The following is a 22,547-nucleotide window of genomic DNA, read 5'->3' on the forward strand; positions in this document are numbered from 1 at the left end:
GCCCGACATCCCATTGATTCCTATGGGAAGTGTGTACACCTAACACCCTAACATGTACCCCGAGTCTAAACACCCCTAATCTGCCCCCCTACACCGCCGTCACCTATATTAAACATGCTAACCCCTAAACCGACGCTCCCGGAGCCCACCGCCACTCTAATAAACGTATTAACCCCTAAAACGCCGCTCCCGGAGCCCATCGCCACTCTAATAAATATTTTAACCCCTAAACCGCCGCTCCCGGACCCCGCCGCCAACTACATAATACCTATTAACCCCTATCCTGCCCCCTAAACCGCCGCCACCTATAATAAATTTATTAACCCCTATCCTGCGGATCCTGGACCCCGCCGCAACTAAATAAATTGTTTAACCCCTAAACCGCCGCTCCCGGACCCCGCCGCCACCTATATTAAACTTATTAACCCCTAATCTGCCCCCCCTACACCGCTGCAACCTATAATAAAATTATCAACCCCTATCCTGCCCCCCCTACACCGCCACAACCTATAATAAATTTATTAACCCCTAAACCTAAGTCTAACCCTAACCCTAACACCCCCCTATATTAAATATTAATTAAATAAATCTAAATAAATATAACTCTTATTAAATTAATTATTCCTATTTAAAACTAAATACTTACCTATAAAATAAACCCTAAGATAGCTACAATATTACTAATAATTATATTGTAGCTATTTTAGGATTTATTTTTATTTTACAGGCAAATTCAAATTTATTTTAACTAGGTACAATAGCTATTAAATAGTTATTAACTATTTAATAGCTACCTAGATAAAATAAAGTCAAATTTAGCTGTAAAATAAAAACTAACCTAAGTTTCAATTACATCTAACACTACATGATATTTAAATAAATTATTCCTATTTAAAACTAAATACTTACCTGTAAAATAAACCCTAAGATAGCTACAATGTAATTAATAATTACATGGTAGCTATCTTAGGATTTATATTTATTTTACAGGCAACTTTGTATTTATTTTAACTAGGTACAATAGTTATTAAATAGTTATTAACTATTTAATAACTACCTAGCTAAAATAAATACAAAATTACCTGTAAAATAAATCCTAACCTAAGTTACAATTAAACCTAACACTACACTATCATTAAAATAATTAAATTAATTAACTACAAATACCTACAATTAAATGCAATTAAATAGCCTAACTAAAGTACAAAAAATAAAAAAACTAAGTTACAAAAATAAAAAAATATTACAAGATTTTTAATCTAATTACACCTAATCTAAGCCCCCTAATAAAATAACAAAGCCCCCGAAAATAAAAAAAATGCCCTACCCTATTCTAAATTACAAAAGTTAACAGCTCTATTACCTTACCAGCCCTTAAAAGGGCCTTTTGCGGGGCATGCCCAAAAGTAATCAGCTCTTTTGCATTTAAAAAAAAATACAACCCCCCCAACATTAAAACCCACCACCCACATACCCCTACTCTAACCCACCCAAACCCCCCTTAAAAAAACCTAACACTAACCCCCTGAAGATCTCCCTACCTTGAGTTGTCTTCAGCCAGCCGACCACCGATGGAACAGAAGAGGAGATCCACAGCGGCCAAAGTCATCATCCAAGGGGCGCTGAAGAGGTCTTCCATCCGTCTTCCGTCTTCAATCTTCATCCATCCGGAGTGGAGCCTTCTTCAAGCGAGCCGACGCGGAGCCATCCTCTTCTAACGACGCCTACCTGACGAATGGATATTCCTTTAAGTGACGTCATCCAAGATGGCGTCCCTCGAATTCCGATTGGCTGATAGGATTCTATCAGCCAATCGGAATTAAGGTTGGAAGAGGATGGCTCTGCTTCGGCTCGTTTGAAGATGGCTCCGCTCTGCTCCGGATGGATGAAGATTGAAGACGCCGCATGGATGAAGACTTCTATCGGATGGAAGACCTCTTCAGCGCCCCTTGGATGATGACTTCGGCCTCTGCGGATCTCCTCTTCTGTTCCATCGGTGGTCGGCTGGCTAAAGACGACCAGACATCCCAACTCTCCCTGAAGTTCAGGGAGTCTCCCTGATTGTAATAGTGACTCCCTGATGCCAGCAAATGGAATGCAATCTCCCTGAAATGCCAAGTACCATGATACAATGTGGCCCAAATCCAGAAAAGTGTTTCTTTAAGGAATCCCTTTAGTTGCTGGGACATTATAGAAGCCTCAAAGAATGCATCAGTAACCAAAAAGCCCCCACTGATTTAAATAAAATAAAAACACAAATACTACCTTATTTACTGCACGTAATTAAACTTCGTATTCTAAAATATTTAAGCATTCAACAAGCGTACAATCACTGAAAAATAGGTTTGTTGTATGTGGTTGTGCAATGAAGCTACTTTTTTAATGTGCCTTTAGTGGGAAGCTACTTTAATGATAAGTCCCTATCTTATTTAGGGTTTCAAGGTGTCCAATATATAACTGGGGGGAGGAGGGGGGGGCGGCGCAGAAGCGGGTGATGCCACCTCCCTGAAATTAGCTTTTGCAGGTTGGGATGTCTGGACGACTCAAGGTAGGGAGATCTTCAGGGGGTTAGTGTTAGGTTTTTTAAGGGGGGTTTGGGTGGGTTAGAGTAGGGGTATGTGGGTGATGGGGTTTAATGTTGAGGTGGGTTGTATTTTTTTTAAATGCAAAAGAGCTGATTACTTTGGGGCATGCCCCGCAAAAGGCCATTTTAAGGGCTGGTAAGGTAATAGAGCTGTTAACTTTTGTAATTTAGAATAGGGTAGGGCATTTTTTTATTTTCGGGGGCTTTGTTATTTTATTAGGGGGCTTAGATTAGGTGTAATTAATTAGATTAAAAATCTTGTAATTTTTTTTATTTTTTGTAACTTATTTTTTTTTATTTTTTGTACTTTAGTTAGTTTATTTAATTGTATTTAATTGTAGGTATTTGTAGTTAATTAATTTAATTTATTTAATGATAGTGTAGTGTTAGGTTTAATTGTAACTTTTTTAGCTATCTTAGGATTTATATTTATTTTACAGGTAAATTTGTATTTCTTTTAGCTAGGTAGTTATTAAATAGTTAATAACTATTTAATAACTATTATACCTAGTTAAAATAAATACAAAGTTGCCTGTAAAATAAATATAAATCCTAAGATAGCTACAATGTAATTATTCATTACATTATAGCTATCTTAGGCCTAGATTTAGAGTTTGGCGTTAGCCGTGAAAACCAGCGTTAGAGGCTCCTAACGCTGGTTTTAGGCTACCGCCGGTATTTGGAGTCACTCAAAATAGGGTCTAACGCTCACTTTTCAGCCGCGACTTTTCCATACCGCAGATCCCCCTACGCCATTTGCGTATCCTATCTTTTCAATGGGATCTTTCTAACTCCGGTATTTAGAGTCGTTTCTGAAGTGAGCGTTAGAGCTCTAACGACAAAACTCCAGCCGCAGGAAAAAAGCAGGAGTTAAGAGCTTTCTGGGCTAACGTCGGTTCATAAAGCTCTTAACTACTGTACCCTAAAGTACACTAACACCCATAAACTACCTATGTACCCTAAACTGAGGTCCCCCCACATCGCCGCAACTCGATTAAATTTTTTTAACCCCTAATCTGCCGACCGCCACCTACGTTATACTTATGTACCCCTAATCTGCTGCCCCTAACCCCGCCGACCCCTGTATTATATTTATTAACCCCTAACCTGCCCCCACAACGTCGCCGCCAGCTACCTACAATAATTAACCCCTAATCTGCCGACCGCAAAGCGCCGCCACCTACGTTATCCTTATGTACCCCTAATCTGCTGCCCCTAACACCGCCGACCCCTATATTATATTTATTAACCCCTAATCTGCCCCCCTCAACGTCGCCGACACCTGCCTACACTTATTAACCCCTAATCTGCAGAGCGGACCTGAGCGCTACTATAATAAAGTTATTAACCCCTAATCCGCCTCACTAACCCTATCATAAATAGTATTAACCCCTAATCTGCCCTCCCTAACATCGCCGACACCTAACTTCAATTATTAACCCCTAATCTGACGACCGAATCTCGCCGCTATTCTAATAAATGTATTAACCCCTAAAGCTAAGTCTAACCCTAACACTAACACCCCCCCTAAGTTAAATATAATTTAAATCTAACGAAATTAATTATCTCTTATTAAATAAATTATTCCTATTTAAAGCTAAATACTTACCTGTAAAATAAACCCTAATATAGCTACAATATAAATTATAATTACATTGTAGCTATTTTAGGATTAATATTTATTTTACAGGCAACTTTGTAATTATTTTAACCAGGTACAATAGCTATTAAATAGTTAAGAACTATTTAATAGTTACCTAGTTAAAATAATAACAAAATTACCTGTAAAATAAGTCCTAACCTAAGTTATAATTAAACCTAACACTACCCTATCAATAAATTAATTAAATAAAATACCTACAATTACCTACAATAAAACCTAACACTACACTATCAATAAATAAATTAAATACAATTTCTACAAATAACTACAATTACATAAACTAACTAAAGTACAAAAAATAAAAAAGAACTAAGTTACAAAAAATAAAAAAATATTTACAAACATAAGAAAAATATTACAACAATTTTAAACTAATTACACCTACTCTAAGCCCCCTAATAAAATAACAAAGACCCCCAAAATAAAAAAATTCCCTACCCTATTCTAAATTAATAAATTTAAAAGCTCTTTTACCTTACCAGCCCTGAACAGGGCCCTTTGCGGGGCATGCCCCAAGAAAATCAGCTCTTTTGCCTGTAAAAAAAAACATACAATACCCCCCCCAACATTACAACCCACCACCCACATACCCCTAATCTAACCCAAACCCCCCTTAAATAAACCTAACACTAAGCCCCTGAAGATCTTCCTACCTTGTCTTCACCTCAACAGGTATCACCGATCCGTCCTGGCATCCGGTGCTGAAGAGGTCCAGAAGAGGCTCCAAAGTCTTCCTCCTATCCGGCAAGAAGAGGACATCCGGACCGGCAAACATCTTCATCCAAGCTGCATCTTCGATCTTCTTCCGTCCGGTGCGGAGCGGGTCCATGTTGAAGCATCCGACGCGGATCCATCCTCTCCTTCCGGCGTCTCCCGACGAATGACGGTTCCTTTAAGGGACGTCATCCAAGATGGCGTCCCTCGAATTCCGATTGGCTGATAGGATTCTATCAGCCAATCGGAATTAAGGTAGGAATATTCTGATTGGCTGATGGAATCAGCCAATCAGAATCAAGTTCAATCCGATTGGCTGATCCAATCAGCCAATCAGATTGAGCTCGCATTCTATTGGCTGATCGGAACAGCCAATAGAATGCGAGCTCAATCTGATTGGCTGATTGGATCAGCCAATCGGATTGAACTTGATTCTGATTGGCTGATTCCATCAGCCAATCAGAATATTCCTACCTTAATTCCGATTGGCTGATAGAATCCTATCAGCCAATCGGAATTCGAGGGACGCCATCTTGGATGACGTCCCTTAAAGGAACCGTCATTCGTCGGGAGACGCCGGAAGAAGAGGATGGATCCGCGTCGGATGCTTCAACATGGACCTGCTCCGCACCGGATGGAAGAAGATCGAAGATGCAGCTTTGATGAAGATGTTTGCCGGTCCGGATGTCCTCTTCTTGCCGGATAGGAGGAAGACTTTGGAGCCTCTTCTGGACCTCTTCAGCACCGGATGCCAGGACGGATCGGTGATATCTGTTGAGGTGAAGACAAGGTAGGAAGATCTTCAGGGGCTTAGTGTTAGGTTTATTTAAGGGGGGTTTGGGTTAGATTAGGGGTATGTGGGTGGTGGGTTGTAATGTTGGGGGGGGGGTATTGTATGTTTTTTTTTACAGGCAAAAGAGCTGATTTTCTTGGGGCATGCCCCGCAAAGGGCCCTGTTCAGGGCTGGTAAGGTAAAAGAGCTTTTAAATTTATTAATTTAGAATAGGGTAGGGAATTTTTTTATTTTGGGGGTCTTTGTTATTTTATTAGGGGGCTTAGAGTAGGTGTAATTAGTTTAAAATTGTTGTAATATTTTTCTTATGTTTGTAAATATTTTTTTATTTTTTGTAACTTAGTTCTTTTTTATTTTTTGTACTTTAGTTAGTTTATGTAATTGTAGTTATTTGTAGAAATTGTATTTAATTTATTTATTGGTAGTGTAGTGTTAGGTTTTATTGTAGGTAATTGTAGGTATTTTATTTAATTAATTTATTGATAGGGTAGTGTTAGGTTTAATTATAACTTAGGTTAGGACTTATTTTACAGGTAATTTTGTTATTATTTTAACTAGGTAACTATTAAATAGTTCTTAACTATTTAATAGCTATTGTACCTGGTTAAAATAATTACAAAGTTGCCTGTAAAATAAATATTAATCCCAAAATAGCTACAATGTAATTATAATTTATATTGTAGCTATATTAGGGTTTATTTTACAGGTAAGTATTTAGCTTTAAATAGGAATAATTTATTTAATAAGAGTTAATTAATTTCGTTAGATTTAAATTATATTTAACTTAGGGGGGTGTTAGTGTTAGGGTTAGACTTAGCTTTAGGGGTTAATACATTTATTAGAATAGCGGCGAGATTCGGTCGTCAGATTAGGGGTTAATAATTGAAGTTAGGTGTCGGCGATGTTAGGGAGGGCAGATTAGGGGTTAATACTATTTATGATAGGGTTAGTGAGGCGGATTAGGGGTTAATAACTTTATTATAGTAGCGCTCAGGTCCGCTCGGCAGATTAGGGGTTAATAAGTGTAGTTAGGTGTCGGCGACGTTGAGGGGGACAGATTAGGGGTTAATAAATATAATATAGGGGTCGGCGGTGTTAGGGGCAGCAGATTAGGGGTACATAAGGATAACGTAGGTGGCGGCGCTTTGCGGTCGGCAGATTAGGGGTTAATTATTGTAAGTAGCTGGCGGCGACGTTGTGGGGGGCAGGTTAGGGGTTAATAAATATAATATAGGGGTCGGCGGATGTTAGGGGCAGCAGATTAGGGGTACATAGGGATAACGTAGGTTGCGGCGGTGTACGGAGCGGCAGATTAGGGGTTAATAATAATATGCAGGGGTCAGCGATAGCGGGGGCGGCAGATTAGGGGTTAATAAGTGTAAGGGTAGGGGTGTTTAGACTCGGGGTACATGTTAGAGTGTTAGGTGCAGACGTAGGAAGCGTTTCCCCATAGGAAACAATGGGGCTGCGTTAGGAGCTGAACGCTGCTTTTTTGCAGGTGTTAGGTTTTTTTTCAGCTCAAACAGCCCCATTGTTTCCTATGGGAGAATCGTGCACGAGCACGTTTTTGAGGCTGGCCGCGTCCGTAAGCAACTCTGGTATCGAGAGTTGCATTTGCGGTAAAAATGCTCTACACTCCTTTTTTGGAGCCTAACGCAGCATTTTTTTGAACTCTCGATACCAGAGTTAATTTTATGGTGCGGCCAGAAAAAAGCCTGCGTAGCGTTAACAGCCCATCTACCGCCAAACTCCAAATCTAGGCCTTTGGGTTTATTTTACAGGTAAGTATTTATTTTTAAATAGGAATAATTTATTTAGTGATAGTTTAGTGTTAGGTGTAATTGTAACTTAGGTTAGTTTTTATTTTACAGGTAAATTTGAATTTATTTTATCTAGGTAGCTATTAAATAGTTAATAACTATTTAATAGCTATTGTACCTAGTTAAAATAAATTTGAAGTTGCCTGTAAAATAAAAATAAATCCTAAAATAGCTACAATGTAATTATTAATTACATTGTAGCTATAATAGGGTTTATTTTATAGGTAAGTATTTAGTTTTAACTAGGAATAATTTAGTTAATAATAGTAAATTTATTTAGATTTATTTAATTAATATTTAAAGGGACAGTCTAGTCAAAATTAAACTTTCAAGATTCAGATAGGGCATGCAGTTTTAAACAACTTTCCAATTTACTTCTATTATCTAATTTGCTCAATTCTTTAGATATTCTTTGTTGAAGAAATAGCAATGCACATGTGTGAGCCAATCACACAAGGCCTCTATGTGCAGCAACCAATCAGCAGCTACTGAGCATATCTAGATATGCTTTTCAGCAAGTGATATTAAGAGAATGAAGCAAATTAGATAATAGAAGTAAATTAGAAAGTTGTTTAAAATGACATGCTCTTTCTAAATCACGAAAGAAAAAAATTGGGTTTCATGTCCCTTTAAGTTAGGGGGGTGTTAGGGTTAGGGTTAGACTTAGGTTTAGGGGTTAATAATTTTATTATAGGTTGCGGCGGTATAGGGGGGCAGGATAGGGGTTGATAAATTTATTATAGGTGGCAACGGTGTAGGGGGGGCAGATTAGGAGTTAATACGTTTAATATAGGTGGCGGCGGGGTCCGGGAGCGGCGGTTTAGGGGTAAACAATTTATTTAGTTGCGGCGGGGTACGGGATCCGCAGGATAGGGGTTAATAAATGTATTATAGGTGGCGGCGGTATAGGGGAGGCAGGATAGGGGTTAATAGGTATAATGTAGGTGGCAGCGGGGTCCGGGAGCAGCGGTTTAGGGGTTATTACATTTATTATAGTTGCAGCGGGGTCTAGGAGCGGCGGTTCAGGGGTTAATACATTTATTATAGTTGCGGCGGGGTCTAGGAGCAGCGGTTTAGGGGTTAATAACTTTATTTAGTTGCGGGGGGCTCCGGGGGCGCCGGTATAGGGGGTAGAACAGTGTAGTTTAGTGTGGGTGCTTAGTGACAGCTTATCAATAAAGCTGGGAAAAAGCAGAAGAGCAGCGAGATTGGATGAGTGATAACTATCACAGTCCGCTGCTCATCGCCCCGTACTTGGTGCGCAGCTTTTTGACAGCTTTTTTGATAACTTTGGCGAACGTATTCAGGTCTGCGGCAGCGATGTGAGGCGAGCTTAGGCGAGCGTTTTGGGCCAGCGAAGGCAGGTAAGTAGACACGTTGATAACTAGAGGCCAATATATCAATTGAAATTTTATGGAGGTTACACTTTCAGTTGCATATCGAATGGCAATTATTTTATATTACTTCAGAACCCAATATAAAGAGATTTTTTGAGAAATGGGAAATAATTATTGATACACTTTGGTTAAATACTCAAAAGTACATTCTCTACCCCTTTAAAGGTTCAGAATTTATTTTAGAAACAAGACTGAGAGGTGATCGATTTTAGAAGGATGGGAGCCCTTTTGAAAATATTTAGAATTAGTGAAGTAATATTTAATAGGGCTTAAGGGAGAGGGCCAAGACGGGATGCCCCCCCCCCCCCTTTTTTCTTTTTAAAATATCATACAGACCAGATAATTTATTTCTTTATTTTGTTGTTGTTTTTTATGATTACGTTCTCAAGTTGAATTATTATAAGATTTTGAGAGTTTATATGAATGCTTTATTCATGTATTTATGAAATTAATATTTTCATTATTTTAATGGTATTCTAATATCCCATGTTTTATATGTGGCTGGATTTTCCTTGATGTTTCTTTTCTATGTATATCATTTGAAATGTTAATAAAAAGATATTAAAAAAAAAACAAAGAAAGAAATCATAGGGAAGAATAATATTACAATTCACATATTAATCTTTTGTTTTTGTTCAATGATTTGTGAGGGATATTCTTCACATTTTTGTGTATAGGCTCCATAAAATATCATAAAGTTGGAAAATGTTATTTTATTTTACTTTTTTACATAAAGGGACAGTATAATGTAAAATAGTTTTTTCTCTTTATATATTTACAATGGCTTGTTATACCAGCTACAGAGTAGAGTATAAAATGTATGATAAAATTTGTTCTTTGGGGTTATTTTTGTATATGAAATAGCTGTTTCGTTCTTTAAAGCTACCACCATTAAAGTAGATTGTTATTGCAGGGAAATCAGATCTCTCTCTATGCAGAGTTCTGGATGTGAAGGAGAATAATCTACATTGCAAAACAATGTTTAAAAAAAGCACCCAGAGATGTGGCAAGATTTCTCTCCATGCCAGAGACTTTTTGATCATCAGGTGCTGGATGAGAGAAAGAGATAGATAAGATAGAGAGACAGAGAATGGAACGAGAATGAGAAGAAAGATGTGCAGAGAGAAGGAAGGATAGAAAGAAAGAGGTATGTGTGAAGGAGCGAGAGAGAATGATAAAAATCATAAAGCTATGGACATTACAGCAATATTTGTATTAGGTTATAAACCTACATAAGACCCTAAGAAAGCAGGAATGATAATATAGTTTTATCCAGTCACCCATCTCACTCAGCAGTTGTTGCTGTCTAGCTGCCTACCTCTGATTTTACCATTAGTATCTCCCTGCACTGGCACCAGGTAGTGTATTGTGTCTTGTGAAGTCTAAATTAGCTCAACTAACTAGATAAGTTTATAACATACATGTTAGGATTTATTAATTTATTAAAGAGCTAGTGAAGCTAAGAAATGCCTTTACTGGCAGCACTTTGCTCTGCTTCTAGCCTACAGACCAACTACACCTAACATGCTTGACCAGCTAAACCTGCCTAAGCTCGCTATATACTTTACCTGCCTGAACTGCTGGCCAATACCTGTATAATGTGATCAGCTGGTCCTTAACTGCTTTACTATATATGACTCATTAGACCTGCGGATTATTCATTATCACCTGATCTGCTGACCTTTATGTGTACCTGCACTCCAAACAGACAGTAAAATCAAAATGAAACTTTAATGATTAACATAGGGCATGCAGTTTTAAAAAAAACTTTCTAATTATATTATCATATTTGCTTTGTACTCTTGGTTTCCTTTGTTGACGAGTAAACCTATGTAGTGTGATAAGAGCTTATTCAGTCTATGGCAGAAGTATTTCCAACAATGTAATAATTACCAAAAACATTGTTGGAACGGTGCTGCTAGATGGCTAAAGACACATGTACCACCCCAAAATCACCAATAAATACTCTTTAAAGGGACACTGAACCCAATTTTTTTTCTTGTGTGATTCAGATAGAGCATGCAATTTTAAGCAGCTTTCTAATTTACTCGTATTATCAATTTTTCTTCATTCTCTTGCTATCTTTATTTGAAAATAAAGGCATCTAAGCTTTGTTTTTGGTTCAGAACTCTGGAAAGCACTAATTTATTGGTGGATGAATTTATCCACCAATCAGCAAGGACAACCCAGGTTGTTCACCAAAAATGGGTCGGCATCTAAACTTACATTCTTGCATTTCAAATAAAGATACCAAGAGAATAAAGAAAATTTGATAATAGGAGTAAATTAGAAAGTTGCTTAAAAGTTCATGCTCTATCTGAATCACAAAATAAAAAATTTGGGTTCAGTGTCTCTTTAACAAAGGATTTTCAGGTAACTAAGAAAAACTAATAACAGAAGTAAATTGGAAAGATATTTACAATTCCATGTGCTATCCAAACTGTTTTGGTTTTAATTTTGACTTTATTCTCCCTTTAACCTGTTATCCCTTACCTCATATGCTAGACTTGATGACCATGCATGGCTGTTTTCCCTTACTTGCTTTATCAGACCTGAAGGGCATGTTCTATCTGTTCGGCCTTATGCATTAGACACTTGTATTAAAAAATCACTATAGATAATGAAGTAACAAATGATGGTGCAGTAAAAAAAAATAGTTTTTTTTGTTCAAGCCATTAAAACACTTAGAGCTCGATGATATAATCTTCGCCAGCTCAAACCTTCTTTTTCTCGCTGACACTCGCAGGGCTGCCCCGGTGCAATGATCGTAAAAAAGGGGCAGTCCCTGCGAGTTGCGAGATGGCTCCTATTAAAAGTATTGGAGCTCGCTGGTTAGGGAAACTTCGCTCCTTAGTGCAAAGTTATCAGGGAGCAGGGGGAGCACTTATAAAATTAAAATCCTGCAGCCAATATAACTCACATTACGCTGCTTTCTGCTTATAGCATCTTATATTCGCCTATATTTTAGTATGCACTTTTTTTTCTATTGGGGATATAAGTGTTCGTATTGTTTTGAGAAAAGCTCGCTACCTTTTAGTTGGCGAGAAAAAACTGTGATATCTGTAGTGCGAACATCTTTATAGAATTACGCTGGGATTAGTGAGACATTGTCATATACGCCCATGGAACGCCCATGTTCAGCCCATTTTACGAAAAAACAACAATTACGCTGTGCATTTTGTATTTATAAATTCAAATTTCTGTGTGATTTTTGCACATCCAGTGTACTACAATTACGATTTACACTGTGCATATTTAATTTGATTTATTCCTGTGTAAATTACATACTAATTTTACTTTTTTGTTAACATACGATTTTTGGTGAAGAATTTTGTTCTTATTTTTGATGCACCTTAACAATACAATTTTTCCCTGCTTATTTTTGTGTGAATGGTTCAAATATTTGTTTTGTATAATGTTTAAAATACGAATTTTGTTGTGCACATTTCATATGAAAATGCAGTATACACCCCTTAGTGAGAAACCCTGTTTTCAGGGTAAAAAATGGATTTAGATCATTCCACCAGGGAAATAGAAGGACTGGCGAGCATTCATTAATAATCTCGCCAGCCCAGAGAGCTTTCAATCATCAAGCCCTTACTCTAAAGGAAGAAAGGCTTTTCTGCAGACAGGAAATAGTTCAAGAGTTCAGAATTACACTATTCACTATTCAGGTTGGAAAAGTTTTAGAAGATCAAATTTAAACTATTCAATAATTATACCCAGTAATTTCCTTCACCTAGATTACGAGTTTTGCGCTAAACAGGATGCAAAAATAACGCCAAAAAATGTGCGTTATTGCACTCTCCATAGCGCTGCCATTACGAGTTACTGAAAAGTCTCCTTGTGCTGTGTGCGTTATGGTGCGTTAAGCTCCATACCGCACAAAAGCCAAGGTCTCAGTTTACGTGCTCATGCACGCTTTCTCCCATAGAGATCAATGGGGAGAAAGTATTAGATAAAAAAGTAACACCTGCGATCGTGGAATGGAGATCGCCGTAATGCAACCCCATTAATGTCTATGGGGAAAAGAAAGTTACGTTTAAACCTAACACCCTAACATAAACCCCTAGTCTAAATACCCCTATTCCGCTGCCCCCCGACATTGCAGACACTAATAAAAGTTATTAACCCTATTCTGCCGCCCACGACATCACCGTCACCTAAATAAAGATATTAACCCCTAAACCACCAGCCCCTCACATCGCCAATACTATAATAAAGTATTACCCATAAACCTCCAGCCCCCCACATCATAACTGATAAACAAAACCTATTTACCCCCAAACCGCAACCCCCCCCCACATTGCAAAACACTAAATTAAACTATTAACTTTAAATTAAAATTACAAAATTACACATGTACCATCCCAAAATCACCAATAAATACTCTTTAACAAAGGATATCCAGGTAACTAAGAAAAACTAATAACAGAAGTAAATTGGAAAGATATTTACAATTTCATGTGCTATCCAAACCGTTTTTGTTTTAATTTTGACTTTATTCTCCCTTTAACCTGTTATCCCTTACCTCATATGCTAGACTTGATGACCATGCACACTTTACCCCTTAACCACAGCCCCCCCACATCGCAAAACACTAAATTAAACTATTAACCCTTGGGGGGGGCGTGTCTGAACGGTGGCCATGATCAGCAGCAATTGCATGAAGCTCCTCAAGTGGATTTAAATTTATATTATATATCTCCTCTCAAAATTATCATTCTACGCTACAAGATATTAAGCTAACATTGGAGACTAAAAGGAGCTGAATGTCATCTCAAATTGCTTGATATTCCTTGCTGGGTTCAAACAAATAGATCTTGGAAACTAGGCCGCAAATTCATCATACGCATGCATCACCCCCCCTCGAGTACTCTATTCACTCGAACAGAGCAGTATTAATCTGCTATCCTTTAATACTTAAGCCAGAACATCACATAAAGTAGATGATATGGAAGACTTCCATACTACATTGCAAGCTAAACTAGAGGCCTTGGGATCGCTAATAGACTGCAGGTTTTCGGACCTGAGAAACATTTGCAGAGCATCAGCGCTGGTAGGCTCACCTACAAAGACACAAGATGACATGCGGGAGATTACGGGTACTACTTGGCCCGATGAATATGCAGACCTGCGACCTAGACCGATCTCACATGTGGTGTGGCACCGCTTTGGCCTAGCACTTCAAGCTCCAGCACTGAAAAGTTACATGTCTGAGAAACAGCGCACAGATGACTCGTCGTTGCCCTCGGCTCCCCTGGGTGGGGAAGCGGCCGGTCCCTGCAGGGGTAATGAGGGCTTTGCAAACAGACAGGAAAGGAGTCTATCGGATACTACCGGGCTCCCAGAATTGCTGAAAATGTTAGCCAGCAGCATACAGGGGAGCGACAGCCTGGAGATATTGTTGTGTAAGCAATTATGGCCCATCATGTCTTTTGTGAGTATCCAGGGATCTGGCTTTACAGCTTTGCGTGCTGGGCACCACCTTTATATCAATCGCCGCACAAGAGTTGGTGTTGGTTAGGACTGGACGCTCTGCAGTGGCTACCATGCCTTTCCACATTAGCGTTAGACTTTCAGAGTGTTGTGGGTTTTGAACATTTAAGTTGAGGGGGTACATCTAGTATTTTGAGTCCTCTTTGCTATATGCTGTATATAATATTGTCATGTCTTTGTTTCTTTTTTATTTTTCGCACAATCTTATACTCAGCGTTACCATCTGTCACATGAAGGGGGATATAGGATAAGTGTACATGTTTGTTATTGATGTTATATACAAACTCTGCCAGGCATGCCGAGGGTGTGTGTTCAGAAACATTGGATGCTATTGTCTCTTATATGCGCAAACCTTATGTTTCTGGCTCATAGTTTGTTTAGAAGAGGTAATGATAAATGTGCAAGTAGGCTTTCCTTTAAAAATGTGTACAGATTCCTTCTAACCCACTAAAATTTTTATTCTTACATATTATTAGGTCTGCTGGAGTGAGTGCTTTGACTTAAGCTCATAAGAACATCTATTTTATGATGCATTTCTAATAATTAACCTTACACAAAGTTTTCCCCCAGCGTTTTGGGTGTATATTAAACCTCATAGAGAGAGGTATAGACATTTATTGAAAAGCTAATTTCATACAGTCCCAAGAGCCTCATAGTGTATAAATAAAGAATTATTATATGCCATTAGGTATTGTGAAACAAAGCAACAAAACATGGAGGAGTTTCCTTTGTGACAGTTTAAGGATGTTTCTGGGTATCTGTAACAGGTCTTTTTTGACCACTCATTCAGCAATGACTAAATCTACATTAAATTATATTATCCTCTCATACAACTGTTATGATAATTTATCTGTTAATTCTATCCACAAATGGACTTTAGAATTCATGCTATTAGGCGGAATAATTTACTTGAGAGGTTTACGTACTTAATCTTATAAAAATATAAAAAATGGGTATCATATACCAACAGAAGTATTTGGAATATATACATTAAATTTGTTTAGTTGGGTCTCCACGTTTAGTTTTTGCAAGTATATGTTTTACGGATGTATCACCTGTGAAGATATCTGTATTTTGTGTTTGTGTTTTCCTTTATGTTGTATATGGTCAGATTTTCACATACCAAGGATGTTTTGTATGTAACTACAGTAATTTTCTTGTCATGCTAAATACCTAAATAAAAATCTTTGATTATAAAAAAAAAAAAAACTATTAACCCTTAAACATAACACCCGCCTAACTTTAAATTAAAATTACAATATATTATATACTATCTTTTATTATATACTATCTTTTAAAAAATAAAAACTTACCTGTGAAATAAAAAAAACTAAGTTGAAACTATAAATTAACCTAACATAACTATGCTAATAAAATAAAAAAAATCTACCATCTAAAAAAACGTATTTTTTAACATTTAAAAAAACCTAACACTACGAAAAAATTACATTGCAAAAAATAATAAATACTAAATTATGAAAAATAAAAAACTCTCAGATTACAAAAAATAATAAATCAAATGATCAAAAATAAAAACAATTACACCTAATCTAATAGCCCTATGAAAGTAAAATAGCCCCCCCAAAATAAAAACACCCCCTAACCTTCAATAAACTACCTTAAAAGGGCATTCAGGTCTTTTACAAGTGCCAAAAGCCCTAATCTAAAAAAAAAAAAAACACCCCAAAAAAAAAACTAACACTAACCCCAGAATATCTACTCACGGTTCCTGAAGTCCAGACATTCATCTTCATCCAGGTGGCAAGAAGTCTTCATCCTGGCGGCGACACCTTTATCCATCTTGAGGACGTCTTCTATCTTCATCCCTGCGGCGCAGAGCAGAGCTATCCTGGAGGGCGATGACATCCTGCACGGAGCGTCCTCTTCATACGATCGCCGCTGTACACTGAAGTTGAATGCAAGGTACCCATTTCAAAATGGCGTACCTTGCATTCCTATTGGCTGATTTGATTCTTGTAATTCATATCAGCCAATAGGATAAGAGCTTCTTAAATCCTATTGGCTGTTCAAAACAGCCAATAGGATGAGAGCTACTAAAATCCTATTAGCTGTTCAAATCAGCAGCAGATTAGCAGTTAATAACTTTTATAAGTGTCGGTGATGTCGGGGAGAGGCAGATTAGGGGTTAATAGGTTTATTTATTGTTGGCGATGTCGGGGGTGACGGATTAGGGGTTAATAGGTTTATTTAATAGTCGCAATGTGGGTGGGCAGCAGATTAGGGGTTTATAGGTGTAATATAGTGTTTGCGATGCTGGAAGGCGGTGGTTTAGGGGTTAATAGGTAGTTTATGGGTGTTAGTGTACTTTGTAACATAGTTTTGTGAAACATTTTTGTTACACAAAATCCATAACTACTGCTCTCAGATGGCGGTATGGATCGTGTCGGTATAGGCTGTAAAGCAAGCATTTTAGCCGGAAAGCACAACCTGTAATACAGGAGCTATGAAAATCCTGCACACAAACGTCATTTTCTTGAGTGCGGAATGGACGTTGCGTTGCAGGCTAAGATGCTTGCAGTATAGCTATACCGCTGCGACTCCTTGCGACTCCGCAATGGCCAATTTTTCAGCGGTATAGCTGTACTGCAAAACTCATAATCTAGCCGACAGTAAGTTGATTGATTCATATGTAAGCTTCACATTTGTTGATGGCTTATCGTTACCATATGGCTTGAAGCAGTAGTATTATAAACTGACAGAACCGCTCTCTGGGAGCACAAGGTGGTGATATACTTGATGATAATAATAATTGCAATATAATCAAAACTTGAAGAAAAAGGTAAAAGTAAAAATAAAAATCAGAAAATAAAAAGTATAAAATATAATAATATTAAAAAATTTTAAAAAAAATAAATAAAATAAAAAAAATTATATGTAAAAAATATATATAAAATATATAATATAAATAATATTAAAAGTTAATACTTCAGGCCAAAAGATGTTCAATACAGTTCATCCTAAGGTAACATGGATTTTGAATAAACCAGTCAATCAATCCAGTAATCAAGGAACTGTGTCTTGAAGTATAAAAATTAAGAACCGGGATCTTAACCCAAGTCACACCAGGGTACGGCTGCTCCTTTTCTTAACCACTAAAGTTAGTGGTAATGGTCAAAGGTTCCTGCAAAAAGAACAAGTAAAAGGGCGCCTCCTGTGTGTATCAGCAATTCCAAATAGTTCTCCTAATGTGGTTTGCATATGTGCAGGGTACTCACATTTATTAGCAGCACTCAATTGTGCTTATAGACGCAGACTAAAGATTTGTAGTGCTTCAGCTCACTATTCTCCAGCAATCTGGAACTCCAATGATAGGTGTATCATAGGTAGCAAAACAGGGACCAAATGGTTTGTTTAAAATGTAAATGTGAATTTAATCATAAAGATAAAATAGATTAAAAAGGTCATATAGACCCACAAAGACCAGGGTATTAATAGACTTGTTAACCCTTAATGCAATGCAACGCGTTTCTCTGCTTCCCAGCAGTTTCTTCAGGCATATGTATACAAAATATTGGATATGAACAGGATAAGGGTGAAGAAGATGGAACTTCCTATGTCCCTCAAGGTGTATATGCAGGGGTCAATTTATCAAAGTGCGAGCGGACATGATACGATGTAGTGTATCATGTCCGCCGCACATTGATAAATGCCGACAGGTACATAAGCAGTTCTTGTGAACTGTTTGTGCAATGCCGCCTCTGGCAGATTTGCGGCCAATCGTCTGCTAGCAGGGGGTGTCAATCAACCTGATCGTATAGGATCGGGCGGATTGATGTCCGTGGCCTCAGAGGAGGTGGACCATTTATGGAGCAGCAGTTTTTAGACCGCTGCTTTATGACTATTGTTACCGGTGAGCCTGAAGGCTCACGCGGAAACAGGGGCATCAAGCTCCTTTCAGGGCTTGATAATTCGGCCCTGCAGAGTTTATTTTATATGTCCAATGCCGTGGCATAAATTATGCTTAATGGTATAAATACTTTATATTGCACTAGTTGCAGGGGATAGAAGCGCTCTTTATGTTGCAGATGATGAGAGGTAGATGAGCAGAGGTATAAATAAATAAAAAGGCTACAAAATCACATTAAGGTCCCAGCTGCAGCAAGTAATGGACAGGATGATATTTTATTGTTTCCTCAAGAAATCTATTCCCATAAAAGGTACCTTTTTTTTGTAGCAGAGTTTATTTTAAATGCGGCCCTTCCACGGGGAGCCAGTCGGATTACATGCGACAGGAACAGAAGATAGGATACACTGAAGCAGAAGGGAAGAGAAAAAAAAAAATAGAAAAACACATGCGCACACACACACACTTATTTTCAGAACAGCTGTGTGTCTCTACAGCACCACGTAAAATGTAATTACAGACATCTAAAACCAGTGGGAAATTCCCCTGTAAACCAACAACGTCTCCGACCCCATAGCTTTGGTACAATCTTGTTTAACTACTCCCAGCAACTCATCCACCAACGACCCTAGTCCATATATAGGGCAGGGGCAGTTGCTTATTGATCTGACAATTAACGGATATAATACATTAAAACTGCATATTTAGACCCATTTAACAGCTCTGTAGTGTTATTTTATAAACCACTGTCCTGTCAGAACATCCATAATTTTATTCTAACTAACCTTTTTTAAATAAACTTTTGAGTGTTACTTTTAATACTTTGAAAGAATGTCCAAAAATCATTTAATCCAGTCCATTACCTGGTAAGTATTCCCCATCATTTGCAACAGCTGGAAAGAACACCAATCTTGCCTCACCTGCTTTCTTCTTCATATTTTACACATTTCCAGGTTGTATCAAAAGTAAATAAATATTTATGCAATGCTGCTACACACCACTGCTGTCGTTACTTATGCAGATATAAGGAATTTGATATAGGACATCCCTAGTTTTGGGTGTTAAGTCCAAAATATAGTCTTCCCAACACAACCACATTATGTAGACTGATGGGAAGATGGAGACCTGGGCTCTTAAAGTTATTTCACATTAAATCGCAGGTTTAACTTGTAAATAGCGTTTTTCAACAATCTAATACTTGCATCTCTATGGTTTATGATGGGTAATTTGTAACATACCTTCCACGCAAGGCTGATGTAAATAAGATTACAGGTCTTTGCTTTGTAGTTTTATAACCTGTCTTTCTATTTTGTACTTGTACAGCAAGATCTCGCAGTAAATGCCACTGCTACCTCTCTGTGGTGGTGGCAAACTCAGTTCTTACGTTACAATATCTTATTGGTATGCTTCTGTCTGAACAAATACATTGTGAAGAACCAGATGACAATACAAAAACCTGGAACCAATATGTAAAATAGCAGCTCAGTCCATGAGCATTCTTTTCACACACTCCCTCTTACTACCCTTCGTCAATGGATTACTTATTTTTTACAGTTAACTAAGTCAGGTACATAATAGTTTTTGAGTGAAAACTTGTTCATAATAACATTTCTTGTATTAAATAGACTTTAGGCAGAGGCAAAATAAAATGAATAGATTGCTAAACCTTTGCATTCTGTTACAAATACTATGAACATGACATGCCCCTTGAAACAGACTGCCACCATAATATGTTAATTGAAGTCAGATCAAAATATAAAAGTTTTACAATAGAGAGCTAACAATGGGCTTTGGCTTCTCCCTCCACCCTAAGATCTGAGTGCTAAAAGTATATTAGGAAGAAATAAGGCTGCCACTCTTTCTAGAATGAAGGAAATCAAATAGAAAAAAAGTGCTGGTATAAAGTGTCTATATAAGGAAAGAATAAACTAGAAAAGATGGAGGTAAGTGAGGTACAATGGTTTCCAGATGAAGGAACTATTAACAGGTATCTCTACCTAAAAGGATCAGAGTTTCAATGGAAACAGTGACAACCTTAGGGTGGATTACAGAACATGCATACAAAACTTACAACTAATCTGTATTTAAAATCAGCATGTGAAGGCAAAATGTTTTAAAGAGCAGTTCCATCAGAGAGGGGCCTCCAAACTTTAAGTTTCTCAAGCCAAACATAATTGTTCAACTTGACATTTTCTATCTTTGTAAGAGGGGTATATGAATAATTGATGCAAGGTTTGATTGAATGATTAACATCCATAAATATCCTCCACAGAAACTGAGATGGATGGGGTGGTCCAACTCTGATGGATGTCTATGATGATGAGTCTATAGGTAAGAGAGCAGTTTGGGACTGCTTTTAACTCAAGAAGCAAAATTCCAACTATAGTCCTGGGGAGGAAAATCTCCTTTCTGATGACATGTTCAGAAACACAACTCTACATGTCACATTATGCAAGGGCTTCCATTAGAAAGTCTTAGCAAACCAGGTCTTCACATTATGCTAGGGGAGGGGCAAGTCCTGCCCTCCCTCCTGGATGCTACCTGCTAAAGAAGGGCAGGTTTTGGGGACTAAGAAGGGTGCTGATCCTGGGAGACTCTGTCTGAGACATGGCGTCCTGAAACCAAGAGGCCACATCTACCTCACGCGTTTCATACTGATGCAGGAATGAGTGTTCCAGCAGCTTATTATTCTTTGGCCTCTTTCTGTGATCTTTTGTTAGACAGTCTTTGACAAAAGACTGGAATAGGGAAGAGAATCCCATGTTGAGTGGGAGAACAGGGGGCTCTTCTTGGAGCACCTTGGTAAGAACCACAAAATCAGTCTTGCAATTCTTATATGGAAACTGTCCAGTAGCTAATTCTACCAGTGATATTCCTAGACTCCACACATCAGCTCAGATATCATAGTCTGGTTTTGTTGGATCTGGAGGATCAATTATCTCTGGCGCCATATAGGCTGCACATCCAGCACTTCTTGTGTTTGCTTTGGAGTCCACAAGTCGGTCACTGATTCCAAAGTCACAGAGCTTAATTTGTCCATTTGCATCTAACAAGATGTTTGAAGGTTTAACATCTCTGTGTATAACGCCATGTTTTTCTTTTAGGTAATAAAGCGCATTCACTATTGCTACAGTCATTTTGCCAAGAATGCTCTCTGGGATGGCTCCCTGTATTCTTTTCTTAAGCTTCTCTGCGCAAGTGTTACCAAAAAAACAAAGCGCAAAAGAGAGGATTCAAGTGTAGTTATAAGGCACCAGATATAGCGCAATATATATGAATCTACTCACCAGATTTTTGAAGTAAAATGCCTTTATTGTATTACAACAGTAATAAAAACAATTCTATGTCCGTACACAGCACCCGGCACAAACAGCTGATGGCTGGAAGATGTTGATTGACAGGATACAACCTGCGGCAGGCTTTCCGGAATACCCGCCCTCAGTCAAACAGCTCCGCTCCTGGGTGCTCCAGACAAATATGCAAACCCCAACGCGTTTCCCCCGGTACTCGCCGGGCTTTATCAAGGGGATATAGTCCAGATACAACTGAGTTAACTCTGCGCAAGTTCCCATCAGCTCCATTGCAATGAAAACATAAGTATTAGTGATGAAGGTTCCATAGCCCTGCACTATGTACGGACAATCATGGCTCTTCAATACTACATCTAAATCCATCAATATTTGTTTGTTCTCTTCCTTGTTACCAGAGCGTCGCATTTGCTTCACAGCAATAACATGTCCTGTCTTCTTTAATCTCATCTTCCACACTTGGCCGCATGTTCCACTACCAATTTCACCCAAGTTCTGAAGATCATTAATGTAATGCTGCCCATCAATAACAAGATAACCTGTCTGATTATTTCTTGGAGTTTCTGATCAATTTCAATGCTTTCAAGGCTGAGTTAAGTAGGAGGGCTGGCGTATGTTGAGCATCTGCCTAGGCCTGACTGGTGGTGGTTGCGGCGGATGGTGGTGTGTATTTGCATCTGAGAGATGATGGCCATCATTTGCAAGAGGGAGTTGTAAAGTGGGCCTGGGCCGCTGCGAGATTATCTCTAGCTTAATCTTCCTCCAGGCTTCCCTGTTCTCCTGCTTCAATTTCGCTTCTAAACGGGAGAGTTTCTGTTCTAAGGAGGACGCCGCCATATTCCCTCGTCGCACTAATAATAAACAATTAGCTCACTATGAAAGCCCTGCGGAAGACTCCACATAA

The 22,547-nt window shown here is 38.2% G+C and overlaps 1 pseudogene; it reads right to left on the minus strand.

The window, feature by feature from the left end:
• Positions 1–20,872: 20,872 nt before the first annotated feature.
• On the minus strand, positions 20,873–22,480 carry LOC128652081 (dual specificity mitogen-activated protein kinase kinase 7-like; annotated as a pseudogene).
• Between the last annotated feature and the right edge of the window lie 67 nt (positions 22,481–22,547).

This window comes from Bombina bombina, chromosome 3 (genome assembly GCF_027579735.1).
Source record: "Bombina bombina isolate aBomBom1 chromosome 3, aBomBom1.pri, whole genome shotgun sequence".
Lineage (NCBI taxonomy): Eukaryota > Metazoa > Chordata > Amphibia > Anura > Bombinatoridae > Bombina > Bombina bombina.